This window comes from Haliotis rufescens, unplaced genomic scaffold (genome assembly GCF_023055435.1).
Source record: "Haliotis rufescens isolate VD_foot unplaced genomic scaffold, xgHalRufe1.0.p SCAF_18, whole genome shotgun sequence".
NCBI classification, from domain to species: domain Eukaryota; kingdom Metazoa; phylum Mollusca; class Gastropoda; order Lepetellida; family Haliotidae; genus Haliotis; species Haliotis rufescens.
In genome coordinates, this window is record NW_025963868.1 from 1,625,155 (window position 1) to 1,635,678 (window position 10,524).

Sequence of the window (10,524 nt, forward strand, 5' to 3'; positions counted from 1 at the left end):
GTATCCTCCACTTTACAACGACTGCCTTCTTCGCTGTAATGCCCTTTTTGTTCATTTTGATCATTGCTCTGTGTGTTGCCATGTAGTTTTCAATATTATCTGCAAGGTGTAAAAAATGTCAGAAAAGTATTATCGGCCAATAATCCTGTTGAATTAATTTCTATATTTTTCGACTCTTTGGTCATGTAATCAAAAGGTCCGTGGTTCGAATGCCATCACAGGACTCACAACATGACCATTTCTGTGTTTGTGGTCATTTACATTTTGGCACTGTGTTCAAGTTGAACAGTTTGTTATAATGTCCTTCTCAACTACAAAACCTTTTACACACGTTTCTATTACCTGACTCGTATGTCTTGCTGTAAATTGTTTCATATAGTTAGCTTGTTATATCATTGATTATGTATATATAATTTTATTGTGCAAGCTTGTTATCTCCCAAATTATTTGCTTTTGCAAAGGATATAATGTGTTATGCAGGTACATGTATAGATATAGTTCATGGCAGGGAAATTTGATTATCAAAGTTTCAAGTGAAATGCTATTTTAAAGAAGGAAAATGTAACAATAATAACAATTATAACAAATTTATTGCACTTTGTATCGCTTTTTCATTTCCTTATCAATGTAAAATATTTCCTTTCATCGATATAAAATTGTTTTCAAATGGATTTTACCTTCTCATATAAGGCATTTGGAGAAACGTCCATATACCTAATGACAACATCAATCATCTTGGTGTCTTGTCAACCGAGAGATGGAAGTAAGACACATTCAGGTGAAATTACTGTGCAATACTTGTAGATCCAAATACATATACAAAGCGACAAAAGCCTTTCCAGATAAAAGCAAACTGAGGCATTCATGTGATTTAAGCAAACTGACGCATTAGTGTCAAAATGATTTGTAATGCAATTACCTATTCTGAATTTACCACATGTTCATGTGTTTGTTTCGGTGAACAATGGACTTTTTGTACATTGTCATGAGGCGTTCATGTCTTTGTGATGGGTGCCATAGAATATCTTCCACTATTCGCGAACACATGATATCATGACTATTTGATAGTTTGTATAAACACATACTTATGATACAGTCGGAATTGTACAAAGGACACTGATTGTATGATGGATTCCTCACGATTATGGATGCTGTCGCTTGTTTTCTTTAGTCTCCTTAATTTGTTATTATTGAGGGCAAAATTTTGTATTTCTCATTTATTTTGATGTTTGTGCAGATTTTCACCAGATATTGTTGCAGGATCCGTTACAGAAAGACAATCAGACTTCTTATGCTCGTTATTTCAAAACAAGATTACTGCAATTCATCCTTTGTCAGCATCTTGGATCACTACTGGGAGCGGCCGTTAATGTCTCCGAAACATACCTCATCTTACAATATCTTCATTGTCTCCCAGTAGAGTACAGAATTGACTTCTAACTACCACTTATATTTGCATAAAAAAGTAAGTATATATAGCCTGATGTTATATTGACCTGTCAGAACAATCGTATAAGCTCTGCCCACTCAGAATGCGGTAGTTCCTACCCCCGATGCCCCTTTAACTGCCTTGCCTCGGAATGATGGGTCAGGTGTTGATTCGAGTCGTTGTTAGTCGTGGAAGATTTGTCTCCCCTCACCGATCTCTATCATGTTAAACCAGGAACACTTTTTGTATTTCTTCCCCATTAAAGTGATGTTTTGACAGTAACAGTATTCAGTAACTGTTCACCTGAAAAATCACTGGAGCATATGGTACAAGTCAAAATAGGGCATTGCATCAGATGTGTCCGATGCGTCAAATTTGGAAGCGTCCTCCAGCTATCGGCCATAAAACATTTATGAAAAACTTTGCTTTGAATGTTGTGACCTAGAAAAAACCACTTCTAAGTAAAATCTTTAACTCTTGGTAGAAAGGGCATGCTCAAATGTACCACAAAAGTTGTGAAATGTCATCACCAAAGGCTGGAGCTGCAGGAATATTGCTCGACATGTAACAGTATTCTCGTCATATCACAGCATGCCAGGTAATTGTGTGAGGAAAGCCCGAAGTGGTGCAGGTCTCAGAGGTTTGTCACTTCGGTGAAACCCACGAGCACGGATAGGTGGCTGACAAACCTAAAAAACGTAATCGGGGCGAACCAGCATTCGAACCCACAATCAAAGGTTTCTGGCGTGCCTAAGGGACGCAACTCTGCACAGCAAATCGCGGCGCGTTAGACGACTGGGCCACCGGTGCCCCTATTGTTGAAGTAAGGTGACAGCTATTATCACATATTTTGATTAAAGTGTTGTACTGTGTGACTTTGTGTAAATGTGTCTGCATTGTGTTTATCATGTTGTGATTCACCAGTACTCTGAAACCTGAGCAAAGAAAGCACTCTGAGACAATGAGTACAGTACTCGCGTGAGAAAGATGCTGTCACCTGCACAAAAAAGTATATTTTTTCAAAACGTGATAATCCACTTTATAATATACGTGGGAACGAGTCGGAACATTATTTAACTTATTGTGTGAGGGAGGCCCCAGGTTAAGCAGGTTGTAGGTGTTTCCCACTTTCATGAAACCCACGAGCACGGTGTTGAAACCCGAGACACCAAGGATCTTAATGAAAGCAAACCTGGGATTCAAACCTACAACCAGTAGATACTCGAATAGTTAGCTGTCTTGGTTGAACTTTTAGTAATGGCACACACTAGCTTTATGAAGGATGATAATTTAATCCAACTGGGGAAGTTCCCCGTCATAAACGTCAGAGGAAAATCCCCATTTTGTAGTTGCACAGCATGACCTCTGTACATCGACTTGCCACACTTTGAAACAGACCACCCTGAAGGAATGACAGACGGCATCTACTTCAATGTCAATTTCAGACAAGAAAGACAAGAGGTTGTTCAAAAAGCGGTTATGAAAATGAAAGCGGTTGAATTGATGTTTTGACACTAATCGTATTTGGTAAATAATGGAATCAGCTTAATGTTAATTACTCTTGTCAAATTCTTTGAAAGAACGTTAACACGTTAATACCGCATAGTATGGGCAAATGCCTCAATAACCAGGATCAATTATCTGGTAACAAATGTTATATTTGGGATAACACTTTCATGGTAGTTTCTTGGTTGGTTTAATCGCCAGCACACAAACTCTGCGATCTAACCCACTCAGCCATCGAGGCCTTCACAAAACAATGGAAGTCCAACGACTGGTAGTCCAGATTGCGTACTCTGTTTAGCCCTTTGATAAGTGTAAATGTATGACTATATGAAAGTATGTGGTGTTTGTTCCATTACTCTCGTTTTACCCAGTGTGTGTCATGTGTCACTGTTTCACCGGAAATATTTCGCCGAGGCTAAATGCCCCTGAACAAAATGCTCATATCATTCATACTATAATGAACAGGGAAGCTGAAAGTTTTACGTGTGTACGCGTGACCTTTATTACCGAATGAATAGGGTTTCAACCAAGAAACTAGAGGGAGAGTAGGGCTGATTTTACCAAGTTTAACGTCATACCCATAGGGTCAAATAAGATGAGAAAATGAGGAAGTTACGGTTTCAATTTTTAAAGTCAAAAGCATTCCATTTTAATGACTTTGCACGACACCACGTGTTCTGTACTGATGGTCGCCTCATATACAGATAAACTTACTTTATTGATTCTCCATGTGATCTCTCCAGTGTGAATGGTAACTTAAATATAGACCCGTGAAGATCCGGGGTAGAATAGGTCTTCAGCAACCCATGCTTGCTGTAAAAGGCGATTATGCTTGTCGAAAAGGCGACTAACGGGATCGGGTGGTCAGGCTAGCTGACTTCGTTGATGCATGTCATTGTTTCCGAATTGCGTAGATCGATGCTCATGATATTAATCCTGGATTGTCTGGTCCAGACTCGATTATCTACAGACCGCCGTCATATAGCTGGAATATTGCTAAGTACACATCACATATCAGTGAAACTTTGTATCTAACATTAATCCGAGTGTTGAACAGGCAACTGGTTTCATTAAAACCTCCTGTTTCAAATATACACTCACAACAAAACGGACAACTGATGATGGCGCAGAGGAAATGTACCATTAATATATTCCACAACAAAATGACAAGAAAATATTGATATTGTTTACATTCCGTTACAATCGGTTGATATAAAACAATGTATAGTTATTCAATCAGAAACATAACGTTTTGATTATATGTGTTTCTCTTTCCTTCTTCTTGCATACGAATCTCGTGATCCATATATTTGTTTCAGACAAGCAACTGTATGTGGAATTAATGACGCATACGTGTTTGATGTGGGAATCTCATGTACATATTTGGGTTGAAGATGGCTCCTCTAAGCTTTCTGGCTTTTAATCAGGATGGGTCTAAATATTTCAAAGACATACATTATTTGGACGAAATGCCTTGTTAATTATGCATGTGGTGGCAGCTTGTCATCAGGTGACGTTCAGCAAGAGAGTGACGGAGAGTAGTCGAATGATTAATCGTGTTTGCCACGTCCCCTCTGGAGTCGCCTTAGGCAAGTGAACTCTGTCTACCCATCAGTTGAATGGGTACCTGGTAGAAGATGTTAATGTGACAGTTAACTAACAGTTAACCGTCTACCGCTGTTGCAAATTGGAAACTGCGCGCTGTACAATTATACATTATAAATTAATATACTCAAGAACAAAAGTTCCTGTGACACCTATATTTTAGTGTATTTTTTCAAACAAGTAAAGTTTGGTTTTCAATATTGTAGTACATGTATGGAATCAAGTCACAAAAACGCAACTGCTACAGAAAAGCATGCATGCCATGCAAAAGTTGACTTTTATGGAAGCTCCATGCATTTCACTACCCAAGAATGGGTATTACAACATGTGAGTGAACGGGATTTCATAAGCATTGTTTAGCATCGTGCTCACAACAACCACTCAGAAAAACAACAAAATTACGCATTTATTCAACGTTACGAAATGCCACGCCTGTCCGAAAATGAGCGTCTGCGAGCCATTGGTATGCTTGAAGCAGGATCGAGTCAAGGTGATGTTGCAAGACAATTTAACGTCCACAGAAACACCAGTTGGTGTTTATGGCAACGTTGGCAACATACGAATGCAGTCAGAGACCATCGGAGTGGCCGGCCAAGCGTAACCAATACAAATAAAGCGTAACTGGATTCGAACAACACACCTACGAAATCAATTCCAGCCAGCAACAGTGACTGCAAGAAGCTTCCCTGGCCTTAAACGAATATCTTCACAAATCGTACTTCGCCGCCTCAGATGTGCAGAGATTATCGCCAGAAGACCCGCCAGATGTCCCATTTTGACAGGAAACCACCGTCAAGCACGTCTACAGTGGTGCAGACAGCGTCTACGCTGGACGGCCATGCAGTGGGGACATGTTCTATTCACTGAAGAGTCTCGTTTTCACCTCAGCCACAGCGATGGACGGATTCGAGGTGATCATTGTGTCATGGAAGAAAATCGGTTCAGGGGCGGCAGCATTATGGTAATGGGTGGGATTACAGCAAGACAGAGGACTCGGTTGATATTAGTAGAGGGAAATCTCAATGGACAGCACTACCGCGACGAGATCATCGTCCCTGTTGTTCTACCGTTTTTGCGTCGTCATGGCGCAGGCATTACATTTCAACATGACAACGCCCGGCGCCATATTGCTCGACTTGTTCAGGATACTCTTCAACAAAACAACGTGAATGTCATCCCCTGGCCCGCTCGCTCCCCTGATCTCTCATCTATCGAGCACATGTGGTACGAGATGGATCGGCGCCTTCGACGTCAAACACGTGTTCGTCAGTCACTCCAGGAACTTCGAAACATGCTCCAGCAGATATGGACATATGTCCCACAGGACTTTGTGCGACGCCTAGTCCATTCCATGAGACGAAGAGGTGGACACACGCGCTCTTGATTTGTAAATTGACATTTTGGCATGTTCATGCTTTTTATGAAATCACGCATTTTCTGAAGTCAGTATGGCAAATTAATCCATTTAAACACTTACAGGAGTCTTTTATCTGTTGCAAACCGAAATTGTTTCAGATTTGGTAAAAAACATAACTTTGCTTAAATCAGTATATAACGACAGCCCGGTGGATAAAGAACACATCTTGTGTGTCTCTCTGAGTTGCGTCCCTTAGGCGAGCACGAAACCTATGATTGTGGGTTCGAATCCCGGTTCGCCCCGATTATGTTTCTAGATGTGTCAGCACTGTACCCGTGCTCGTGGGTTTCACCGAAGTGGTAAACGTCTGAGACCTGCATCACTACGGGCTTTCCTCCCACATTAAGCTGACACACTGTCATATAACTTAATACTTTTAAAAGCGGTGTTAAACACAACTCATTCACTCACTCTGTTTACCCCTGTAGTCACGAAACGGCCCCAAGCTGGTGTAACACGTATTGTGATCCCCTGATTGTAGGTCAGTGGGCTCCATGACAAAAGTGTGGGGACAATTCGCCAAGTTACGTCCCTTATGCGTGCCAGGAACCTATCATCTGAGCACAATACTTGCACTCGTTGTACACGTCTAAGACTTGCATCACTTACATGTATGTCTTTCCCTCCTCATCCGCATCCGCTGACACGTCATATAATTGAAAACCTAACTCATTCCCTCTTTTCCCGAATCTACATTAGGTCCCCAGAAAAAAATTCGTTTCTCGTATTTTCGTGTTCAGGTTGGGAACACAATACATATCCTCTACCATTTTGCATAGAATATATCATATGTAAGAGAACTTCTTGTTATTAGTTGAAACTCTTGTGTTAATAACGTAGATATGAGTTGCTGGTGTGGAGACGTTTAATCAATGCTCACACGTCAGCTCGCAAAATGTTAAATGTGTGTAAATGCAAATTACACGCATCGAAATCACACCTGTTAACACGGAAATATTTCATTACATCCCGACAGTGTGGAAATTCAGCTGTTGCATGTGAACACGTTCTCTCTCAACCCTTAATTATCTGACGTAATTATGACATATATGTATGTTATTGAAGCAGTGATCTTGTACGGAGGATTATTTCCATTTGTCAGTAAGTACTTTTACCTTTTACTCATCGCCTGTATCAGCTCATAATGTGTCTCGGGCCCATATTGAGACGGTCCTATTTGCATATTTTACCTCTACAAAATGTCCCTTTGCGTTCAGTCTGAACCCCAGATACATCTAGAACATATATACCATGCAAAACAGTATTAAAATGACCACTTGAAACACTGGACTAATTTCATCACCCGTAGGGTGTGTAAGGAATTCCTTTGACATGCTTAGTTTCGTAAGTGTGCATCTTATTTTACGTTGCTCTAGTACGACAGCGTGTAGGTGAATGGTTTTCTTCACTTTTCCACCTTTAGCTACCAACAGAGAAACAACACTTACCTTCTTTTAGGGTTATAATGACGCACACATTAGTTGTTTATAAAGAGGTTGATATTGTTGAACCAGTAGTCTCCAGCACTGCAATTCTCTGTGTCGAAATGCGTCCCTTGGTCGTTCAATAATCAGATAAATGTGGGTTCGAATCTCATTTTCGCTATCATATCCTTCGGCATATATTTGTCGGCTCACCACAAATATAGGACATGCATCACATAGGGGTTACCTCCCATCGGAAGCTGACACGCCTAAACTAAACTAAAACTAAAATAGCGTTCATAGCTAAAATGTTAAAATTTAAAATGTAAAGACACCTCAGGTCCAGTACGAGGTTGCGCACATCAATATTACTGGAAACCCTGTAAACAAAAGAACAGCCCTTCAGTGTAAAAGCTGACAGTTATATCTGACAGAAACCTCTTCTCCCCTGTAACCAAAACATAGGGAACACTGTGGATCTTGCATTACTAAGTCCAATTTCGTAATGTTCAAAATAGACTAGTAAACACTCATAAATACAAAGCACACGTTTAATAATAATTTCAGGCTCTTGTGGACGTATCGCATATATTATCGCGTGAATGATAAGATGGAATCAGGACTTGATAGAATAATATAAGTGAGTCGTACCCTCAGCCTCAACGTACACATTCAGGTCAACTCAGTCCACATTTTTTCAGATTTAAGTTTGTGGAAAGCGAAATGTGACGATGCACCGTCAGTATGTCACATTACTCACACACGGTAGAGTACATCCCATGTAGTTCCGTACTCGTTTCAATGAAGAATCAAAGTCCGGGGTCTCGTGGACCAAAAATAACTTGATAATTGTTGTTTGTTATATGTCTGATACCAACATTTTAACTAATGCTGTGTAAGAATTTATGTTCGTGCGTAAATGCAAGGAGGCAAATAGGAGAAAATATTAAAGGAAATGTTTATAGTCAGTAATGTTAAACCTGATCTGAACGTCAGGTAAATCTGATGCAGTCATAGTAAGCATTGTCCTACAGTTCTGAAGTTACATTTGACTTCACCAACTGTATAGTGATGTTTCCAATGTGTTGTTTCAGCCTCCCAGAACAACACTGTTGCCCGTGTCGGGGAAAGAGTCCACATGTCCTGGAATGTACTTCTAGCTGTCCGGGAGTTTGATATTGTGTCTGTCAGACCTAATGGGAAGCTCAGGCCTCATCATTCCAAGTTCCTGTTCGATGTGGAGGACAATACACATGTGTTTACATATATCAACACACATACAGAGAATGGGACAAGGATTCAGCTGAGTGTCACATCCCTGCAAGGAAGGACGCTGGTCAGTCTCACATTCCACAGTGTTGACGTGCAGGACGCCGGAGTGTACCAGTGTGTTACCTACAACAGTGACAGGCCTGCTAACACGTGGAGTCAGCTTCTCATTGTACTGCGTACGTAACCAGATGACCTGAGTATGATCAGTTTATCTCCCAAATAGACAATTCCATATTGAACACGATAGACACGCTCGGTTTTGAGACACGATAAAAGGAATAGTGTACGAGACATGGAAATGATCTGAGGAGACATATATCAACTGAAGAGATATATTCTATCAGTTTAGTTTTGTTGAAGGCAATGTTCTTTTGCAAGAAGTCGTTGTGGAGATTAAGACAGCGAGGGTATTAGCACCAACAATTGGTGATTGGGTATTTGTACTTAGTACACATTTGAGGGGCAACTACTACGATTCAGTGAGTGAGTGGGTGAGTGAGTTGGGTTTAACGCCGCTTTTAACAGTACTCCAGTTATATCACGGCGTGTCAGCTTAATGTGGGAGGAAAGCCCGTAGTGATGCAGGTCTCAGACCTTTACCATTTCGGTGAAACCCACGAGCACGGGTATGGTGCTGACAAACCTAGAAACATAATCGGGGCGAACCGGGATTCGAACCCACAACCATAGATTTCTGTAGCGCCTTAGACGACTGGGCCACCCGTGCCCCATTTCTGGTGATAGCATAGAGATATAATACACTGGATAATGGAGGATGGATCAGTTATATCTATTTGAGATGTGCGTGCGTGCGTGCGTGCGTCCGTGCGTACGTGCGTGCGTGCGTGCTTTCATAAACCAGGACTGAATCTGGTGTAATAGTGCAAGTCGGTGGATATACCATGTCACTGAGTCACATGAATATTCCACTCAGATACAGTATTCTCACTCAGATATATATACTAGTACTCACTCAGAGCCGACCAGTCGTTGTCTTATACCCTTAATGCCGAGCTTCAGGCAGGGTAACATCAAATACCATATTTTAACGTCTTTTGTTATCACGCGGCATGCGAACGAATATCGAGGCAGATGCTCTGTCAACAAAACAGTAGTTTGACAATGCTTTGTAAATTCCCTATTCATCAATTAAATATATGTTGGCTTTCGCGGGAATGAATAGAAAACAGGTCAAAGATCACATGGAAGTTCTTAGACACATTCACTGATTTGAATAAATATTCGAATCCAACAAACATTCTAACAAGTGTGTATGTACATTATTTAGCTAGAAGTTCAATTTTATGCCATACAGTAATGCCGACAGATATCAGACAGTTCTTTTGTCACGTTGCTCTCAGAGAAACCATCACAACCGAACATCAGCACGACATCGGCCGACCTTGTATCAGGTGGTCCTGTGACGCTGACCTGCTCCTCCACCTCCCGGAGTCTTCCTCTAGACCGGTCTCTGTACCCGTATACCCTGAACACGTCCTTCACCTGGAGGAGAAACAACAGGAGGGTGGAGAGCGGAGTACAAATGGAGGGACCAGTCCTGACTATAGATAACGTCACCAAGGGGGACAAGGGTGTCTACAGGTGTCAGTCTGAAGAAGAGGGCGTCCTGTCAGACTGGAGTCAGGGATACACTCTGACTGTTCTGTGTGAGTAGAGAAGCTGTTTTGTCAAAACACGTGTTAGTGATTGAGTCTGGTATCATTACTATTTGATAAACATGTTCATGATATAGTCGGAATCGTACAATTGACTCTGCTTTTGGCAGAGATCGCTAATGAATATAGAAAGGGATGTACAGCCATGGTAAAGTTCATGATCACAGGTATCACCTATGATAGGCAAAAAATCAA